Here is a 19,817-nt window from a genome sequence, read left to right as displayed (position 1 = left end):
TGACTTGCTTTATTTTGATATTTGCTTTATTGTGGTGTTCTGGAACCAAACCTGCGATTTCTCCGAGGTCTGCTTATATTTATTTATTTGCAAATGGCTGTCTTAATTGCTCCAGTACCATTTGTTAAAAGATTATTCTTTCTACACCAAGTTACCTTTGCACCATTATTAAAAAAAAAATCTATTTCCTGAAAATGTGTGGGCCTGTTTCTGGACTTTCTATTTTGTTCCTTTGATCTATTTGTCTGTGTTGGCACTGACACCATACTTTCTTGGTTACTAAGTTTTATAATAAGTCTTGAAATCAGGTAGTTTAGCCCTCCAATTTTGTTCCTTTTTTAATTTTAATGTTGCTTTGGCTATTTTAGATGCTTTGCATTTTCATATGAGTTTCTCAAAAAAAGCCCTGCTTTTCAGATTTTGATTGAGAGTGTAGTGAATATAGATAAATTTGGAGAGAATGGACATTTTAACAATACTGAGGAATCCAACCCCAGAACAAAGTGTGTCCTTCCATTTGTTTAGGTCTTCTTTTAATTTACAAGCATTGTGTGTCTTTTTCAGATTTATCCTGAGATATTTTATGTAATTTGAAGTTGTTACAAGTAGTATTTTAAAATTTTATTTGGCTAGTATTTAGAGATGTAAATGACTTGTATATAATGTACTTGTATCTTGTTTTACAGGTTTTATCAGGTTTTAAACATAAATGATCACATCATCTGAGAATAAAGACAATTTTCTTTCTTTCTTTACAATTTGGATGCCTTTTATTTAGTTATTTTGCCTTATTTTACTGCCTCTAAACCATCCAGTACAGTGTTGACTACAGGTGATAAGAGCAAATATCCTTTTCTTGTCCTTGATCTCGGATGGTATAATATGGTGAATCATATTGACTGGCCTTCAAACCAATTCTTTCAGTTTTTACTTTATGTATTTGAAGCTCTGTTTTTAGGTGTATACATGTTTAGAATTGTTATACGCTCTTGATGAACTCGCTCCTTTATAATTATCAGTAACTTTAAAAACTTTTTTTTTTTTATTGGAGTATAGTTGATTTCTTTGGAAGGAATGATGCTAAAGCTGAAACTCCAGTACTTTGGCCACCTCGTGCAAAGGGTTGACTCATTGGAAAAGACTCTGATGTTGGGAGGGATTAGGGGCAGGAGAAGAAGGGGACGATGGAGGATGAGATGGCTGGATGGCATCACTGACTCGATGGACGTGAGTCTGAGTGAACTCCGGGAGTTGGTGATGGATAGGGAGGCCTGGCGTGCTGCGATTCATGGGGTCGCAAAGAGTTGGACATGACTGAGCGACTAATCTGATCTGATCTGATCTGATAGTTGATTTGCAATGTTGGGTTAGTTTCAAGTGTATGGCAAATGAATCAGTTTTACATATCGATACATCTACTTTTTAAAAAATTCTTTTTCCATATAGGTCATTATAGAATATTGAGTAGAATTAGTGACTTTCTAGATCTTAGCTGATAATCTCTACTCTGGATCCTTTTTTTTTTTTTTTTTCAGATTTTCTTTGCATTTGCAGTTTCCATCAAATTTGGAACATTCTTAGCCTTTATTTCTTCAAATATTTCTTCTTTCCACTCTCTTTTCTCCATTTCTTCTTCAGGGACTCCAATTACATGTGTATTAGGCATCTTGAAGTTGTCACATGCTCTCTTTTGTAATTCTCTGCTTTTCGTATTGGCTAGTTTCTATTGCTGTTTCTTCAGATTCATTGTCTTATCTAAGTTCAGTGTTTAATCTTCCGCTGATGCTTCCCAGGTGGTGCCCGTGGTAAAGAATCAGCCTGCAAGAGACACAGTTTGATCCCTGGATTAGGAAGATCTCCTGGAGTAGGAAATGGCAACCCATTCCAGTATTCTCGCCTGGAAAATTCCATGGACAGAGGAGCATGAAAGTGTTAGTCTCTCAGTCATGTCTGACTCTTGCGACCCCATGGACTATAACCCATCAGGCTCTTCTGTCCATGGGATTCTCCAGGCAAGAATACTGGAGTGGGTTGCCATTTCTTTCTCCCAGGGATCTTCCCGACCCAGGAATTGAACCCAGGTCTCCTGTACTGCAGGCAGATTCTTACTGTTTGAGCTACCCGGGAAACCCACAGAGGAACATGGCGGGCTATAGTCCATGGGGTCACAAAGAATCAGACGTGACCGAGCATGCACTCTCAATCTGCCACTAATCCTATTTAGTGTGTGTTACATCTCTAGAGGTTTGATTGGGTCTTTTTATATCTTTACTGTCTCCTCTTAACTGTTTGAAAGCTATCTTCAAGCTCTGATGTCTGTGTCTACTCTGATTCAGTTTTGATTAATTGATTATTTTCTTATAATGGGATGTATTTTCCTGTGGGTTTTTTTTTTTTTTTGCATGCCTGGTTATTTTTGATGGATACTAGATATTGTAAAATTTATCTTGTTGGGTATTGAACGTTTTTGTTATCTTGTAAATATTTTTGAACTTTCTTTAAGACATGGTTGACTTATTTGAAAGGTTTATCCTTGCTTTTAAGATTAGTTAGATGGGATCAGAGCCCAGGGTTAGTTAATCGTTGCTGCTGAGGCAAAATCCTGAGTTCTCTACCCAATGCTTTTCTTTCCAGTCTGGGTGGTGGGAACAGGCAGTGGCCCTGTTTGTCCTGGGCAGCATCCCTCTCCTCCTTTTAGCTGCTTCCCTGGCCCTGGTGCAGAACTGCATGTGTCTGTTGTAGTCTGCATTGATCACTGGGGTGCCCTGCCAGTCTCTAAGGTTGTCTTTCTGTTCACCTCTCCCTCTTGGCATACTGTCTTGCAAACTCTTACTGCCCTGGTCTGCCTGGACTTCAGCTCCATCTCTGCAGGCCAGGGAGTCCACCAGGTCTGCCCTCCCCCTGTCCCCACCCTGCCCTCACCCTGGGGCACTCTCTAGTGCTCACCACCTTGTTTATTTCTGTCTCTCAGGACCACTTTCCCTTTGTCGCCTGCAGTTGAGTGTCTTGAAAACTACGGTCAAATATTTTGTCTGTGGTTTCGGGTGGGAACCTGATTCTAGTTCCTGTTATTCCATCTTGACTGGAAGCAGAAAGCTGGATTGGAGGCTCCGTTTTAAACGGTATAGAGATTCCATGGTATGGATCATCTGTATCTGAATGTGCTCATGGCCTGATTTGAGAGTCTGGTTTGGCCAGCGGGTGACTGGGGAAGGGTCTGGTGCCGAGAGGGACAGGGACACCTCCCTAGTTATCTGGGCTGATCCTGCCTGGAGGGAGCCAGGCCTCCAAGAACATTTGTGTGGGCTGGAGGTTTGTGTTTCACCACTAGCACCACACACAATCTCAGCAGCCTGTCCAAGGGCTGTGTGCACAGCCGAGCGTGGGAGCCGCGTCGGGGCAGAAAACCCCAGGGTGCTCGGGCTTGCCAGCAGAGGCTCTCGTTCAAGATGTTGTCATGGGGAGAAAGGGGAAAACGGAAGTGGGAAGGGCCTGGTGTGAACCACGCTGGCTGGGAGGCCTGGCCCTCCCCTACCCGGGGTTCTTGGCCCTGGCTGCGGCATTCTGAGCTCCCGCTTGCTCTCCCCCATGATGGAGTGCTTGTTCCTGGGCCTGGGCCCCTGGCCACCTGCGCCATCAGGAGATGGGAGGCCGGGCCAGGCTCAAGGTGCAGACTCAGGGCTCCCTTGAATGTCTGAACTCGGCCGTGGCCATGGAAAATATCTGCTGGGCCTGCCGCCTTGGGAAGGGCGGCTGGAGGAGGCTATAAATCAGGCAGCCGGTCGTCAGCCACCCCCGCCTTCCTTGTCCTGAGGAGAGGGCTGTGGGCAGGCCCTGGGGAGCCCACTGTCCGCAGGCCAGGGCCAGGCCAGCTGTGGCCACTCTGTGGGGCCAGACTTCCAGGGGAAGAGGCCAACAAGGCCTGCGGGCCTCTGAGTCTTGCTGTGCTGGTCGTCTTGTTGTAGAGAAGGGGAAGCTGAGGTTGGGCAGTGGCTTGTCAAAGGACACACAGCCTGACCCAGGGCTGGGCACCTCTAACTTTTCCCCTCATATAGAAAAAGGGGAAGAAAGGGGCACGGTGACTGGGGGCCAAGCTCTTTCAGAGCTGGATCTCAAGTGATTCTCCCTGTCCCCCACCCCATGGCAGGTTTCTTTGCTCTAGAAGTCCTCTTGGCTGTGTGAGGCCACATGGCCAGTGAGTACAGACCGAAGTGGGTGTTCCTGCCTCTGAGACACCCACCCCGGTGGCACCTTGGACAAATGAGGGGCCTTAGTCCTTGGGGATGTCCCTGGTGGTCTCAGAGGTCCTCTGGTGGCCTTCTTCCCTGGGCCATGGCTGGTCAGCCCCTGAAGGGCAGGGTGATTCATGTTCGCTGTGCGCCTTTGGGCAAGGCCCTTGTCTCTCTGGTTCTCACTTGCTGCATCTGTCAGGTGAAGGGGATATGACCGTCCCAGGGCCCTGGGATTTGATCTTTCCTTGGGATGCCTGGCTGGGGAGTGGCCCTGGAGTGGGCTCTGAGGAGAGTCTGGGGCCTCCCAGAGGGCATCACTGTGCCTCTGGTGGAAAAGGTCAGAAAGTCTGGACCTTCCAAGGATCAGAAGGATCGAGGCTTCCCTAGGGCCTGGGGTGACCTCTGGAGGTTGTGTTGGGAGATTTGGGGAAATTTTCCTTATTGACACTTGTGTATATGTCAGGGGGAAGGAGAGGCTGTCTTCAGGTTATTCTGGGCAGGTGACCACATTTTAATCATCACCTGTGGTCCTTGGTTTCTTATCCCTATTAGCCCTAACAGCACCCGCCTGCCTTCCCACTGGCTAGGCCAGGCCCTCCTCCCCCACAATGTCTCCGTCAGCTCTTGGACCATTGCTGCATCAATCTTTCCTTCTCTGGGCTTTCTCAGACCTCACCCCTGTCCCTTTCTACTCTGTTCTCATGCCCTGAAGTTCTGTGTTTGCCTCTTTGCAAAAACAAAACAAAACAGCCACAGTATTTCCAGGTCCTTCTGGAATCCTGCCCTTTAGTTCCTCTTCATTAGGCGCACTTTTCTCCTCTAAACCCTGTCCCGGGAAGGTCTGACTCTGAATGCCCTGTTGTGCAATCCTGAGGAGCTGGTCCAGCGCTGGGAGGATAGAGGGGCGGTGGCATGGAGCGGGGAGACGGTCTAGACTGGGCTGCACCTTGGCTTTGCTGCAGCCAGTACTGTTGCCAGACATTTCTCCCTATCCTTTGCTGGTCTGGATCTTGGTAGCTTCACTGCTTTTCAAAATAAAGGAGTTGGGTGATGGGAGAAAGGCAGGTCGCCAAGGAGGAAGCTGGTCTTGTGTAGCCAACTTGAGGGCACGATGCGAAGGCTTGTGTGGACTGACCCAGTTGGGGGAGGATGTCTAAGCTGGGGCTGTGAGTGGAGGAAGGGGCCCAGGAGGCAGCCTTGGTTCTTGCCTTCCCAGAGCCCCTCGTGGTGGAGCCTGGGCCGGGGTGGGTGAGGATGCTCAGGATGTCAAGGGGCAGGGGATGTGCTGGATGGGTGGCACAGGGAGTGGGAGGGCTTCCCGTGAGACGGACAACCTCCCCTGCCCTGTGCCATGAGTGGGCTGTCGAGGGCCTGTGGCTGATCCAGACTCAGCACTGGTCCCAAGCCTCCTGGCTCCCCAGCTGGCCTTGGGTTCTGTAGTTGTATCCCACCACTGGCCTAGCTGGCCACGCCTCCCCCTCCCCCAGGACAGACTCCTATCTGACGGTTGTCACACTTTTGATTGGCTAACTGGGTATCAGATCTCTGTCTCTTTCATCCGGTGAGAGAGCATTGGCTCTCATCAATGTCTGCTGAGGGAGGGAAGAGAGGGAGGCAGGAAGGGACAGGTGATCATTCTGTAATGTATAGAAACGTCAAATTGCTGTTGTATACCTAAAGCTAACATAGTGATGTAGTCCGTTTTACTTAAATAAACTAAATAAAATTTAAATAATAAAAAATAGAACAAACATTGCGTCCTGAGGATGTACTGCTTAGCATGATAGCCGTGGTTAATAACGATGTATTCTGTATCTGAAAGTTGCTAAGAAAATAAATCTTAAAAGTTCTCATCATGAGGAAAAAAATATGTAACTACATGAGTTTGATGTTTGCACCCTAGACTTCCTGTGTTGATCACTTCACAATATACATACATATGAAATCATTGGGAGTCCCTTGGACTGCAAGGAGATCCAACCAGTCCATTCTGAAGGAGATCAGCCCTGGGATTTCTTGGAACGAATGATGCTAAAGCTGAAACTCCAGTACTTTGGCCACCTCATGCGAAGAGTTGACTCATTGGAAAAAACTCTGATGCTGGGAGGGATTGGGGGCAGGAGGAGAAGGGGACGACAGAGGATGAGATGGCTGAATGGCATCACTGACTCGATGGACATGAATTTCAGTGAACTCCGGGAGTTGGTGATGGACAGGGAGGCCTGGTGTGCTGCGATTCATGGGGTCGCAAAGAGTTGGACACGACTGAGCGGCTGAACTGAACTGAACTGAACTGATGAAATCATTATGTTGTGTGTGTGTGTGCTCAGTTGCTTCAGTCGTATCCAACTCTTTGTGACACTGTGGGTTGTGGCCCATCAGCTCCTCTGTCCATGGGGATTCTCCAGACAAGAATACTGGAGTGGGTTGTCGTGCCCTTCTCCATGGGATCTTCCCGACCCAGGGATTGAACCTGAATCTTCTGCATCGCAGGCAGATTCTTACCGCTAGCCACCGGGAAGGTCCATTGTGTTGTATACTTAAGCTAGTATAATGTTATTGGTCAATTACATCTCAATGAAATGGGAGGGAGGGAAGGAGGGAGGCAGGAAGGAAGGTAGGAGGTCGAGGGTGGCTTGCTGGGGGCGGGGAGGTGGGGAGCTTGGTGCAGCAAGGCTTGGTATCCAGTGGACACTCGGGTCTAGCTGCTGTCTGGCACTGGGCAGGGCAGGGTGGGGGGAGCCCTCCAGGAAAGAGCCGGGAGGGGCTGGCACAGAGCCAGGAGACTGTCTTCTAATAACAGCCTCTGGACAGAATGACGAAGATCCCTACTGTGTTGGCTGGGCCGGCATGTGCCATCTTGTCCACTGGAAGAGATTCTGACGGACTTGGGGGCCTGCCTTTGCTCACGGAGCTGAAGTTGGATCTGGTGTGTGCGTCACATGTCTGTGGGCCCAGGCTGCGAGAGACAAGTAGGGGTCAAAACCCAAGACCATTTTCACAGATTTTGGGGGTAGGTTCTATTCTTAGAGGGTTTTTTCAATGACAGGGCCTTTTATGTTTTCCCTGGCCGGTCGGATGGCCAGGGCTTTCCAAAGCCATATTTCTCTGTCCATGGAGACAAGCACAGAGTCCTGAGAGGACATCTTGCTTTAAGAACTTTCCTCTGGGGGTCCCAAGAAAAGCCCCACTGGTGATGCAGACCCTACGTGTCCCCCAACCTTTCCTGCTGGATGGAAGTCTCCTGGGCCTCCTATATTGTCACCTGGATGTGTTCACCATGCTCTGAGCTGCAAGGAGGATGTACTGATGGCCCTAGGGCACGGGAGTAGGTGCAGGTGAGGAGCCAGAGCATGTGGGTTGTGGTTCCCAGGCTCTGGTGTCAGCCAGGAAGGGTGGGGCCTCGGCCGAGGGATGTGGTGGCCACCTTCCATGGTGCTACCTGAGGACATGCTGGGAGTGGATGTCACTGGCTCGGGAGATACCTGGAGGAGACCCAGGCTGTGCCTCCCAAGTTGTCAAAGCAAGCTTCTCACCTCCATCCCCAAACCGTTAGGTGTGTCCCAGGAATTGGCTAATAACCCTCATACATTGCACGTGTTGATGTGAACATTTAAAAAATTTTTTAAAGAACTGACACTCTGAGGGGAGCTTTTTCATGATTTCACCCTCACCTGTTTGCACCCCATCCCTGCACCCCATCCCTAGCAGGAGTGAGGGGTGGATCCCAGCCAGGCACAGGATTCAAGCTCTCCTGGGGAGACCCCAACCAGCTTGCTGTGCCCTGGGAGGGGGAGGGAGAGGCCAGGAAGGCTCCTGGAGTTTCCAGCTCCCCTTGTGCACAGACTCTGCAGGAAGAAAGGGCCAACTTTGGGAGAAGCCTCTTGTGAAAATGAAAGTTGCTCAGTCCAACTCTTTGTACCCCTATGGACTGTAGCCCACCAGGCTCCTCAGTCCCTGGAATTCTCCAGGCAAGAGTATTGGAGTGGGTAGCTGTTCCCTTCTCCAAGGGATCTTTCCAATCCAGGGATCAAACCCAGGTCTCCTGCATTGCAGGCAGATTCTTTACTAGCTGAGCTACCCGGGAAGCCTTAGTCAGGGGCTTTCCAGGGTCTTAAAAGCACGAGGCGCTATTTTGAAAGCTCTGTGAAGTCTTCCACTAAAGAAACTTGCTTCATGCTGACCTAGCGTTTCTAAACCTCATCACCTGTGGAGCTGTCATTTCCCTGGGTTTTTAGGTGTTTCTCTGATAAAAGGCTCCTGAGTTAGCTCTGGTCTGTCTGCCTTTGTGTCTCTTGAGGCAGCAATGAGCTGTCACCTTGATTCATTGGTTCTTGCTGCAAATGCCCAGCGCAAAGAGCTGAGGGTCCTCTGTCTAGGGTGTGGTGAGCACTGCCTTACTTCTAGCCCCGAGGCCCCTGCTGTCCACAAGTCCCAAGCTGGTGCCCACTCTGCCAGGGGTCTTTCCTTGACCCTCCTCTGTCCTTGGGATGGAGGATTCATATCTGGCAATCCCATGCTGTCCCCAGATATCCCGGTGTGGGACCAGCAGACCTCTCCCAGGTGCCCTAGGGTCCCTTTCACACCCTGAACTCAGTCCTGGATGCTGCAGAAAAGTTGACTGTTTTCATACATTCTGGGGACAGAGCCCCTATCACCGCATGGCGCACTGCTGCCTTTTTGCCTTTAAGCGAGGCTTAAAGTCCCAATGGCTCAGTTGAGGTTTTGGGAGTATGTATATATTGTGCTTTAGAAAGCTTCAGAATTTGCAGGTTTTGATCCTGTGATAGGGCCTGGACTCCTTTTGGTGATAAAAGTAGAGCTTCCTTCAGGGTGATAAGAACGCAGTGACTACCCTGTGCTTACAACACCCCTGCTTCCTACTGCCAAGACTCCTTGGGCTCTGATGCCCAGGGTCAATGCTGCCTCCTCCAGGAAGCCTTTCCTGACAGCCCAGGCTGATTCCTGCAGTACCCACTCACGTCTGTGTCTTCCTTTTGCAGGGAATCTGTGAGGCTAGAACATTGAGGACCCCGGGGTTGGTGGGGGTTCGTCCTGAATAGCTGCAGCAGGGTTGGGAGGGGGTGTGCCTGCCTGTGTTGTCAGTGGACACTTGGAGCCATCTGCCCTCTGTTAGGGCCATCAGGGCTTGTCCAGGGAACAGATAGGAGATTCTGCAGGACGAGAGGCGTCCTGTTGCCCAGCAAAGTTCTGGCCGTGTGGGAGTCAGTGAGGAGGTGAGACAGAGTTCACCATGTGTCTCCGAGGCCAAGGTCTCCTTTGTTTCCAAAGTTCGCTGCCTGATCTCCTTCTGGTGTGTTCCAGTGCGGGCTGGAGGAGACGCGAGGCATAAGATCGGAGGTATTGGTGTAGAGGGAGATTTGGGGATTGAGAAGGCAGCAGGAAAAGACTCCTGGAATCCAGACAGCATTTGTCACAGTGATAGCGCGTGTTTTCCAAACAAGAGTCCCTCTGTGGATGAGGTCACAGGGACGTCTGGGTCCCCGCCCAGTGCCTCTCCCGTGGTGGATGGGGTTTCCTTACACCCCATGCGGAGGGTTCAGAGGCTCACGCTGGCGAGGCCCGGCTGGGGTGAGCTATTCCTGCTGTTCTTCTGCATGTCTGCAGCCGGCTGACCCTTCCCGATCCCGTAGCCTTCAGTCCAGCTGTGGCGCCTCAGCCTGAACCTATCGGCCTCACCAGGAAGCACTGTGGCTGGGGCAGCACGTCCCTTTCAGCTCCTGGGCGGTGTGAAGTTGGCCAGCAGGCCCCTCCAAGCATGTGCCCACTCGGTGGGGACCCCAAGGACCTCCTTACCTGGGGAGGACTGTCCCACAGCCCCTCTAGAGAGGATTCAGGGAGGAGCCCTGGGGTAGGGAGGCACAGAGGCTGCCCTCAGCAGAGAAGAAAAGACTGTGGTCAGGAGGGACCCCCATCTCAGGACTGGGAAAGTCCTTACGCCGAAGCATATGTTCTGTGTTCTTCATCAGTCTGAGAAAACCTGGGAGCTGGCTGGGGCGTGGAGGAGCGTCCCTGTGCTCAGACTGGCCTGGTGGGATATTGACTCAGTTCCTCAAGACCTTTGTGCCTCAGTTTCTGCATCTGTAAAATGGGAATGTTATCGTGCTCCCCTCCACCCCCACGGGGTGATTTTCACAAATCACAGTGTGACATAACAGAGTCAGCGTCTGAAAAAAAGCAATGGCTGTCATGACTGTACTATTATAGGGAAAGATTCTAAAAAACTTCAGTGAAATTCCTGGGGCTGATACTAGAAGCTCCAATCAAGGCAACTTGCCCTGTGGGGCTTGTTCCCAGATCTGCCTTATCTCTGGGTATGAGAGGCAGGTTCACGAGAAGGGAGTGGGGATGGAGGGAAGCCAGCCTTCAGAGTCAGACCAAGGCCACACCCAGAGGAAATCGGGCAGCTGCCTCTTTCCCCTATCCAGCGGGTGTACTCATGGGGTTTTGGCAAGGCTGAGATGTGGAGATGACCGAAAGACCTGAAAAACACACAGCCGCTCTAAGGGCTGTTCATCTTTTCCTCCCATCTGCAGTGTGCCCTGGGCTTTCCCCGCTCCAGGCAGTGGGCCTGGGACTGTATGCGAGCTGCTTCCTTGGTTGGGAGCTGACTTCCTTGGAGAGGCGGAGACCTGAGTCCCTGAGGAGGTGGTCATGGCCTAGAGGGCTCAGAGCTTTTCCAAATGAGAGCAGTGTGTGAGGCCAGGACCTTGAGTGCATGGAGCAGGGTGCCGGGGTGCAGGGGAGGCAGCTTACACCCCAGCCTTGTCTGGCACCGGGGTCCATCACGTTCAGTGGGGATGTTTTTATCCACGATCGGCCCCCAAGGGGCAACCCCCCTCTCATCTCTGTCTGCGACTGCCGAGAGGGTCATACAATTATGGGTCTCCTCATTTCCAAACCAACTGGGAAATTAAGCCGCATCTTCATCAGAGTGCTATTAGTAATTTCCAAGAAAGGAGTAATTGAAAAGAAACTTTTTAATACCCTCAGCAAATTGGCATGGGGGCACGGGCACCAGGGGGCTTCTCCCCACCTCCCCCATGGTCCCCTGCCCCGCCCCCCTGACCTTCTCTCCAGCAGCCCCAGCCTCAGTCCTGGCTCCATTCAACAAGCCGCCTGATCCTCAAGTTCTTTTCTATTCCCTCGCTCTTATTCTTATTCTCCATCTGGGAAAGGAGGTTGTCCAGGACTGCACCCTGTGGGCGCTGCGAGGTGAGGGACCTGACATCCTTGGAAGCGCCGGGCTCTGTTAGGCACATCCAGGGCCTCCGTGCCCGGTGTCTGCAATGTTCCCTTCGATGCTGGCACCCCGGCTGCCTCCATCGCCTCTGGGCTCAGTCCATGCCCGTCTCCTCCTGACCTTTCTGGAACCCAGACCCACTGAAGCTCTTCTCTAAATGCTTTTACTTCGTACTCCACCATGTATTGGTGTATTATTTTTTATTAAAAGCTGCAGCATCTCCGGTGTGGAGTAGCAGTGTCTCTCCCAACACGCATGCGTTTCTTGTGCATTCACTCTGCACCAGGCTCTGGGCTTGGTGCTCCTGTGCAGTGGGTTCATGTATCCTTATTTTACACAGGGAGACACTGAGGTTCTGATAAGTGAAGTGGCCGGTGGAGCTGGGGTTCCTTTCGAGGCCCACTGAGCCTAGCTGTGGAGCCTTCTCCCTGTGGGAGGGTGGGGTGCTTTCGGTGGTCCTGTCTGCACCTAAGAAGTGTGTTCAGGCTACTGGAGAGCAGAGGCCATGAAACCCGCTGCTTTGCCACTGCTGTGAGCAGATGGTGACTTGAGCCATGAAGGTACCTTCTCTGTGCTGTCTTTGGCGTCAGGCCAACCTGGTCACTTAGTTGTGTGACCTGAGTGCTCTGTGTCCCTCTGTGCCTCCCTGTCCTCACATGTGGGACAGAGGTCCTTGTTCTTGCCTTGCAGGGGTGTCCTGGAGATGACACGGTGGTAGGCACTCGGGTGAGGTCTGGACCTGGAGAACATTCTGTGAATGGCAGTTCTGATTGGGAAAGGCTCCTGCCTCATCCCTGCCAGGGTAGGTCCCGGTGTACCTGGACCTGGAGGCGCTGTCTGCCCCTCCTCTGCCTGCTGCCTGCATCTGGACGGGACCCCACAGCTCCCCCTCAGCCCCAGGACTTCAGGCCTTGCTCTGCCTGCCCTCAGAGGTCCCCCACACACCTATGCCCAGCAGGCTGCAGTCCCCCTTACCGCCACAGCTGGGGGCAGGATGGCTCCCTGGGAAAAGTGGGCCAGGAACCTTTGACAGACAGATAAAATACCTGTGGGCTGAGGGGCTGTCCCATATTTTTCTCTATTCATTCATTCAGTTGGGGAATTTGAGGGCTTCTTCAAGGCTGGTGGGCCTAATATTCCTATGGCCTCCTGAGGATGAGGAGAGGTAACAAAATTCCTCACTGGGAAATGGTCCAACAGCAGACACTGTGACCAGAAGTGACACTTCCCTGCTCTGGGATCCACTCTGACATTGGAACCCACTTTGCACTCAGCTTGGTGTGCGGCACTGGCACCCACCCACTGCCAACATTGATTGGATGGATGGATGGATGGATTTGTCAATGGAGGAATGAAGGGAAGTCAGGAGAGGCTCCTGGGCCTTTACACATGTGCTCAGCCCTGTGGCGTCTTCAGTAAGGTGTGCAAAAGTCAGCGCACCCCCTGCTCATCATGAGCCCTTGGCTGGTGCTGAGCAGCCGGCACTGCCTGGGTCCAGTGGGCTCTTTCTGCTGCAGAATGAAAGTTTCCGGGGCTCCCTGGGACTTGGGGCACCCGCAGAACCTTAGGACCCTGAGCATTTAGCCCCCCTCTCTGGGACTTTGTCTCTGCCTGGCCTGGCCTCCTTACTGCTGGGGGGACCTCATCACCTGTCCCCCCCTGCCGCTGAGACAAATGAACCTGCCTGGCCTGAACTGTGGAGCGTACTTCTGGCAGCGATTTCCCTGGGTTCCAGGAGGCAGGCTCAGGGGCTTGTCCCTTGGGCTGCTCCTATGTGTGTATACCAAGCAGTGCCCGTGTGCTGCTGTGTGAGGACATGTCCCTTTCATATGCCTGTTGTACGTGACTTGTATATTTATGAATGCCCAAGTGCGTCTGTTATTGTGTGTTTGTAAATTCATCCATTGGATGTGAGTGCATTTCTGATTGTGTATGGATTTTGAGTTTATAGAAGTTTGAGTGCACAGTGTGCACGTGTGTGTGTGTGTGCGTACACAGATAAATGCACATCCTCTAGATGTCTGCATGGCAGGACAGGTCCTGCTTGACTGATGATGGGTGCCTGCCTGTGCCTCCTGCCCTTCTCCTTGGCCCCACAGAGGGAGGGAGTTGCCTGGAGCAGGACTGAATGAAACCAGCTTGGCCAGGGTGCTGGGTGGTGGTGGTGGTTGGAAACCTGGCAGGATGGGGTGCTCAGGACTTGGCTGGATACCCTGAGAGCTTGGCCTTTGATGTTTGATCCGAGGCCCGTGGTGGGGGTGGGGCTCGTGTTGCTGGGGTCTGTGAGTCTCATGGGCTGATAAGCCCTCGGCTCTGCAGGAGCCCTTCCTTCCATGCACTGAGAGGCTTTGCTGTACACTCCCAGCCTGGAGTTGTCTGCAGGCAGGGGCCTTTCCATCTCAAGCAGACTCCGCTCCCAGGCCGAGGCCCCTAGTGGACCTCAGCAGCTCTCATTCTGTATCCTGTGTGTGTAGTGCTTAGTTGTGTCTGACTCTTTGTGACCCCACCCATTGGGCTTCTCTGTGCATGGGAGTCTTCAGGCGAGAATACTGAAGTGGGTTGCCATGCTCTCCTCCAGGAGATCTTCCCAACCCAGGGATCAAACCCTCATGTCCTGTGTCTCCTGCATGGCAAGTGGATTCTTTACCCGCTGAACCATCGGGGAAGCCCATTCTGTATCCTGGTTGTGCTCACGTTCACTCAGACCATATTGTTTGGTGCTCCTTGGAGTTGTGCCAGTTTGTGGCCCCTTACGAGACGTGCAGACCCTCAGCTTCCATCTTCCCAGCCCCCTCTCTGCTCAGACACTCACATCCTCTGTGCTGCTGATCACCAGCTTCCCACTGGCCTCTCAGTGCCCATAGCTGCCTCCTCTCCTGGCCTTTGCCTGGCAGTTCCTTCTCCTGGAATGCCTCCTCTCCTGGACATTGCTCCATCCGGTACTGGTGCTAGGTTACCAGTCTGCCTCCACAGCTGGACCAGGGGTGTGCTGAGGGAGGGTAGGAGCTGCCCTTGTCTGGGTCCTGGCTCAGGTGCCTGGCACAGACCCCAAGGCACTTGGGGGTGTTGGTGAGTGACCAGGTACATGGGGAGGGTGCCCTGCATTTAGGATGTCATTGCCCAGAGGACAGCCAGGTGTTACCCGATGGGCAGGTGATTTGAGGTAGGGACGATGTGAGGTGGGACCTGTGTGCAGAGTCCTAAATGTTTGCCCTTCTTCTGCTCTGTGGTCTTAGCAAGAGAGGGAACCTCTGGGATCCTCGGTTCGTCTTGAAAGTGGGGCTGGGACTTCCCTGGTGGTCCAGTGGTTAAGACACCATGCTTCCAATGCACGGGGCTCAGGTTCAATCCCTGGTCAGGGAACTAAGGTCCCCCATGCTATCTGGTGCAGCCAAAATATACAAAAAAGAAAGAATAAAACAAGATGGGGCTGGGAACCTCTGAATGTCGTGTGGATTGGGAAAGGTTGCCAGTGGGAAGCCATGTGCTGGGTGCCTGCAGGTGTCTCTGATTATAGTGGTAATAGTAATTGGGGCTCAGCCATCAGTGCTGACCACACCTGCCTGACAGATGGAAAAAGGCCTCCTCTGTGAGCCCACCACACCCCCTCTGCTCCCACCTGCTGAGTCTGAGTTAATCTTTGGAGCCCAGGCACTGCTGATGACATGCATCTCAGCCCTGCTCGCCAAGGCCCAGAGCCCACCAGGAATCCTCGTCTGTCCTGGCCACATGAGGCTCCGTGGCAGCAAATCAGAGTGCATCTTTGAAGAGCACGCCTGAGCAAGCCCAAAAGCAGCCATGCGATCTTGATGTGGTGCTGCTGATGGGCACTGCATGGGTCCCCACTCCTGCAAGGGGGCTGAGCCTCTCTCTGCGTATTGTGTGCAAAGGGTAGGCTGGTGCACAGGGTGGCAGCCAGCAGCCCCAGGGCCGGTGCTCAAGGGGGAGGACTGCCCTGCACTAAAGGTTTGGGTGCCTCCTGGGTCCAGCACTCTGCTGGACTCAGGAGACAGGGTCATGCCATGGGACACACTGAACTCTGGCTTTGCCGGTCACCTGCTCTGAGTTCAGAAGGTGTCTCCATATGTTTGAGCCTGGCCTTCCCGTTTGTACACTGAGGCTGGCTGGTTTCCAAGGGTCCTTCCTTCCAGCTTAGAGTCCTGTGGGTAAATCAAGAGCTTCTTCCTTTTTTGAAGAGATCTGCAGTCTCCTTGAGGAGACAGGACACAAGCCATCGGGGGCCACGTGCTCTGAAGGAACAGTTTGAGCAAGTGGCTCAGACACTGACCTGTCTGGGAGGACATGAGCCTTTGGGCAGGTGCCCAGGGCTGTCTTGGGGGGCCTTCTGCCCATCCCAGTCGTGAGCTGGCCAGTGCAGCCCTTCTGTGCATTTGGCTGCTTGGCCAGGCTGGAGTCTTTTTCCTTCCAGAGGGCTAAGCTTGCTGGGCCTCCTCAAAGTTAGGAGGAGAGAGGAAATTGGCCTCAGAGTGGACAGTGCGGCCCTGTCCACTCCCTCCCCATGCCCTTGGCACACTCCAGGGCTTGGACTTCTACATCTGTCTCTGGCCTGGTCTCCCTGAAGCCCAGGCAGCCTTGTGTCCGGAGCAATCTGTGTCAAATGCGGTCAGGCCACTCCCGTCCTTACAGGGCGTGTTGCCCACAGGCACAGATGGAGGGAGTTGGTTGCCTGTGCCAGGGCAGTTTGATTGGGAGAGGCTGTCTGATGTCTTGCCCCCACCCCCACCCCCTACCAGGGCTGCTCAGAAAAAGCACTGTGATTGATTAGCAATGTCTGCCTTGGACCAGGAGCAGGTTGGCACTGCCAGTCTTATACAAACCTTAGTCCAGGATAACATTTAAATTCTTGGTAACACCCAAGGCTTCCCTCCTCCACTTGTTTCCCAGCACCCAGAAGCTCAGGTCCTTTTCCTCAATTAATTCCTGGTTTCCTTGTTTCTTGCCTCCACTTAAGCAAATCCTTCTGAGGGTACCGACCACATTCATTTGGTAACCACGGGGGCTGGTGTGGCACCCAGCACCCAGTGAGTGGCAGGGATATGTTTTACTAGAAACAGCTCATTCTGAATCCCCAGGAACACCCAGGGTGACGAGTTCCAGGCTGGGCAGAAGAAAGGGGCTATGCTGATGCTCAGAGGCTCCGAGATCTTGGGACCTGTTGCCTGGGTCGTGGTGGGGAGGAGAGATTCGTATCTTCTGTGGACAAATGGTTTGGAGCATATTTTGTCATCAGATCAGATCAGATCAGTCGCTCAGTCGTGTCCGACTCTTTGCGACCCCATGAATCACAGCACGCCAGGCCTCCCTGTCCATCACCAATTCCCGGAGTTCACTCAGACTCACGTCCATCGAGTCAGTGATGCCATCCAGCCATCTCATCCTCTGTTGTCCCCTTCTCCTCCTGCCCCCAATCCCTCCCAGCATCAGAGTCTTTGCCAATGAGTCAACTCTTCCCATGAGGTGGCCAAAGTGCTGGAGTTTCAGCTTTAGCATCATTCCTTCCAAAGAAATCCCAGGGCTGATCTCCTTCAGAATGGACTGGTCGGATCTCCTTGCAGTCCAAGGGACTCTCAAGAGTCTTCTCCAACACCACAGTTCAAAAGCATCAATTCTTCGGCGCTCAGCCTTCTTCACAGTCCAACTCTCACATCCATAGATGACCACAGGAAAAACCATAGCCTTGACTAGACGGACCTTTGTTGGCAAAGTAATGTCTCTGCTTTTGAATATGCTATCTAGGTTGGTCATAACTTTCCTTCCAAGGAGTAAGTGTCTTTTAATTTCATGGCTGCAGTCACCATCTGTAGTGATTTTGGAGCCCAGAAAAATAAAGTCTGACACTGTTTCCACTGTTTTCCCATCTATTTCCCATGAAGTGATGGGACCAGATGCCATGATCTGCATTTTCTGAATGTTGAGCTTTAAGCCAACTTTTTCACTCTCCTCTTTCACTTTCATCAAGAGGCTTTATGGTTCCTCTTCACTTTCTGCCATAAGGGAGGTGTCATCTGCATATCTGAGGTTATTGATATTTCTCCCAGCAATCTTGATTCCAGCTTGTGTTTCTTCCAGCCCAGCGTTTCTCATGATGTACTCTGCGTATAAGTTAAATAAACAGGGTGACAATATACAGCCTTGACGAACTCCTTTTCCTATTTGGAACCAGTCTGTTGTTCCATGTCCAGTTCTAACTGTTGCTTCCTGACCTGCATACAAATTTCTCAAGAGGCAGATCAGGTGGTCTGGTATTCCCATCTCTTGAAGAATTTTCCACAGTTTATTGTAATCCATAGTTATAAGCAAACAATCAATGCTCAAAGACACAGTGTGTGCAGTTCCAGAAAGTATAAATGAAGAAGGAAGAAAGCCTCAGTGATGCCTTTATTCAGCAGTGGCACGTGGTGGCAGGTACCTTTCCTTCCAGCGTCCCTCCTGCAGTCTGTGAGCTCGGTGAGAGCGTCCTGCTTTGTGTGCAACTTTGCACCCTGGGTTTTTTCACTTGGTATTTTAACATAAGCCCATCTCATGGTATTAAGTAATTCTGTAAATCTGATTTTCAGTGACTAATGTTACATCGTTTGGACATGCTGGGGTGACTTAACCAGCCCATTATTTGGGGTTGTTTGGAATTGTTTCCACTATTTTGGCGTTCTGCGTTTTCCTGTGACAAGCAGCTTTGTCAGGGCTGTGAGGGCTCTCTGTGGGAGAGATTAATTTGAAGAGGAATGGGTGGGTCAGAGTGGAAGTGCTTTTAAGGCCCAAGGAAGATTGTTAGGGTACTTTGCAGGAAAGGGTGAGTGAGAGAGGTTCCAGAGGGTAGGTCTATAGAGTCAGTTACAGGGTTAGGAGAGCAGGGTGCCTTGAGGCTGGGAGGCGGGGCTGCTCTGAGACTGCTTTTCTGGAAGGGCTGGCTAGGCCTGTGGCTTGAGTTGGGAAGAGTCCCTGGCATTTTGTGGTGTCCTCTCACTCAAGGTCACGGCTCAGACAGGTGGGAAAGCAGGTGCTTGTCCAGGCTTCTCAGCTCCATGTGCTGTTGGACGCCACGCCGGAGCTCCCTGCTTCCCTCTGAGCCCACCGGGGCGGGGTGCCCTCTGTGCCTGGTGCTGGAGAGATATGAGGATCGCCGTTCATCCCTTGTGCGTCCTCTGGGCGCCTTCTCTGTCCAGTGCCTGCTTTCAGGTCGCTCCCGGTTGGCAGAGGGTGGGGGCATGTAGCTGCGTCCGCAGCACTGCAGGTGTGGGGCTGGAAACATTGTGATGCAGGTGGCATAGCCTCAGGGCCCGGAGCAGAGCATCCACCTTTGTGGTGAAGCTGGGCTTGGACCGGGTGTGGGAGGACCATCAGGGGCTTCCCGATCTGGGTTCCTGAACAGACGGGTCTCATTCTTCTCCCTTCCCCTCCATCACTTACCACCCTTTCCTGAGAAGCATCCTGATGCCTAGGTGAAGATGAAGCCTCTAATACAAGCTGACAATTCAGAAAAGCATCCAGGCTCCACTGATGTTGGGGGTGGGGCTGAGGGCACCCCCTGCCGTCTGCCCAGTTCCCAACCCAAGACAGCTGCACCAGCCCCTCAAGATGCATCTGAAGAATGAGAGAAGGATGCATTGGTGAAAAATCTGGCAGCTGTTGGGTGCATGTGATTTAAAAACCATACTTTTTTTTTTTTTGGTAACTGCCTTGTTGAGCTACACTTCATATACCATAAAATTCACTCTTTTAAAGCTCATAATTCCATAGTTCTTAGCTGTACACCTGAAACTAACACATCGTAAATCAACTATACGTCAATAAGAAAAATTTTGGAGAGGTATAGTTACGAAGTTTGAGATTGACATATACAGACTGATATGTTTAAAATGGATAACAAGCACCTACTGTGTAGCACAGGGAACTCTGTTCAATGTTATATGGCAGCCTGGATGGGAGGGGAGTTTGGGGGAGAATGGATACATGTATATGCATGGCTGAGTCCCTTTGCTGTCCACCTGAAACTATCAAAACAGTGTTAATTGGCTATACTCCAATACAAAGTAAAAAGTTAAAAAAAAAATAGTCAAAATAACAAAAAAACTCCAAGAAAAATAAAGGTAAATAAAAAATTTAAAAAATAGTTTTTAGATTATTCATAGAGTTGTACAACTATCAGCAACATTTATTTTTTTAACGTTTCCATCAGCCCCAAAAGGAACCCCACGTCCACGAGTAGAAAGCCCCCCTACCAGCAGTCACTACTCTACTTTCTGTGATGACACTCTGGTGTGTATCTAGGTGCGGAAATTCCTAGATAAGAGGTCAGATAT

General features: G+C 51.5%; 1 protein-coding gene and 1 non-coding gene across 2 annotated transcripts in view; both read left to right on the top strand.

The window, feature by feature from the left end:
- Nucleotides 1-19,817, top strand: part of GLI2 (GLI family zinc finger 2) — a 267,022-nt gene that overhangs the window by 28,154 nt on the left and 219,051 nt on the right.
- TRNAW-CCA (transfer RNA tryptophan (anticodon CCA)) lies at nucleotides 14,787-14,859 on the top strand. Its single transcript has one exon. It is a non-coding gene; the product is annotated as a tRNA-Trp (tRNA).

The sequence above is a fragment of the Bos mutus genome, chromosome 2, assembly GCF_027580195.1.
Source record: "Bos mutus isolate GX-2022 chromosome 2, NWIPB_WYAK_1.1, whole genome shotgun sequence".
Taxonomy (NCBI): domain Eukaryota; kingdom Metazoa; phylum Chordata; class Mammalia; order Artiodactyla; family Bovidae; genus Bos; species Bos mutus.
This window is presented reverse-complemented; position numbering and strand designations above follow the sequence as displayed.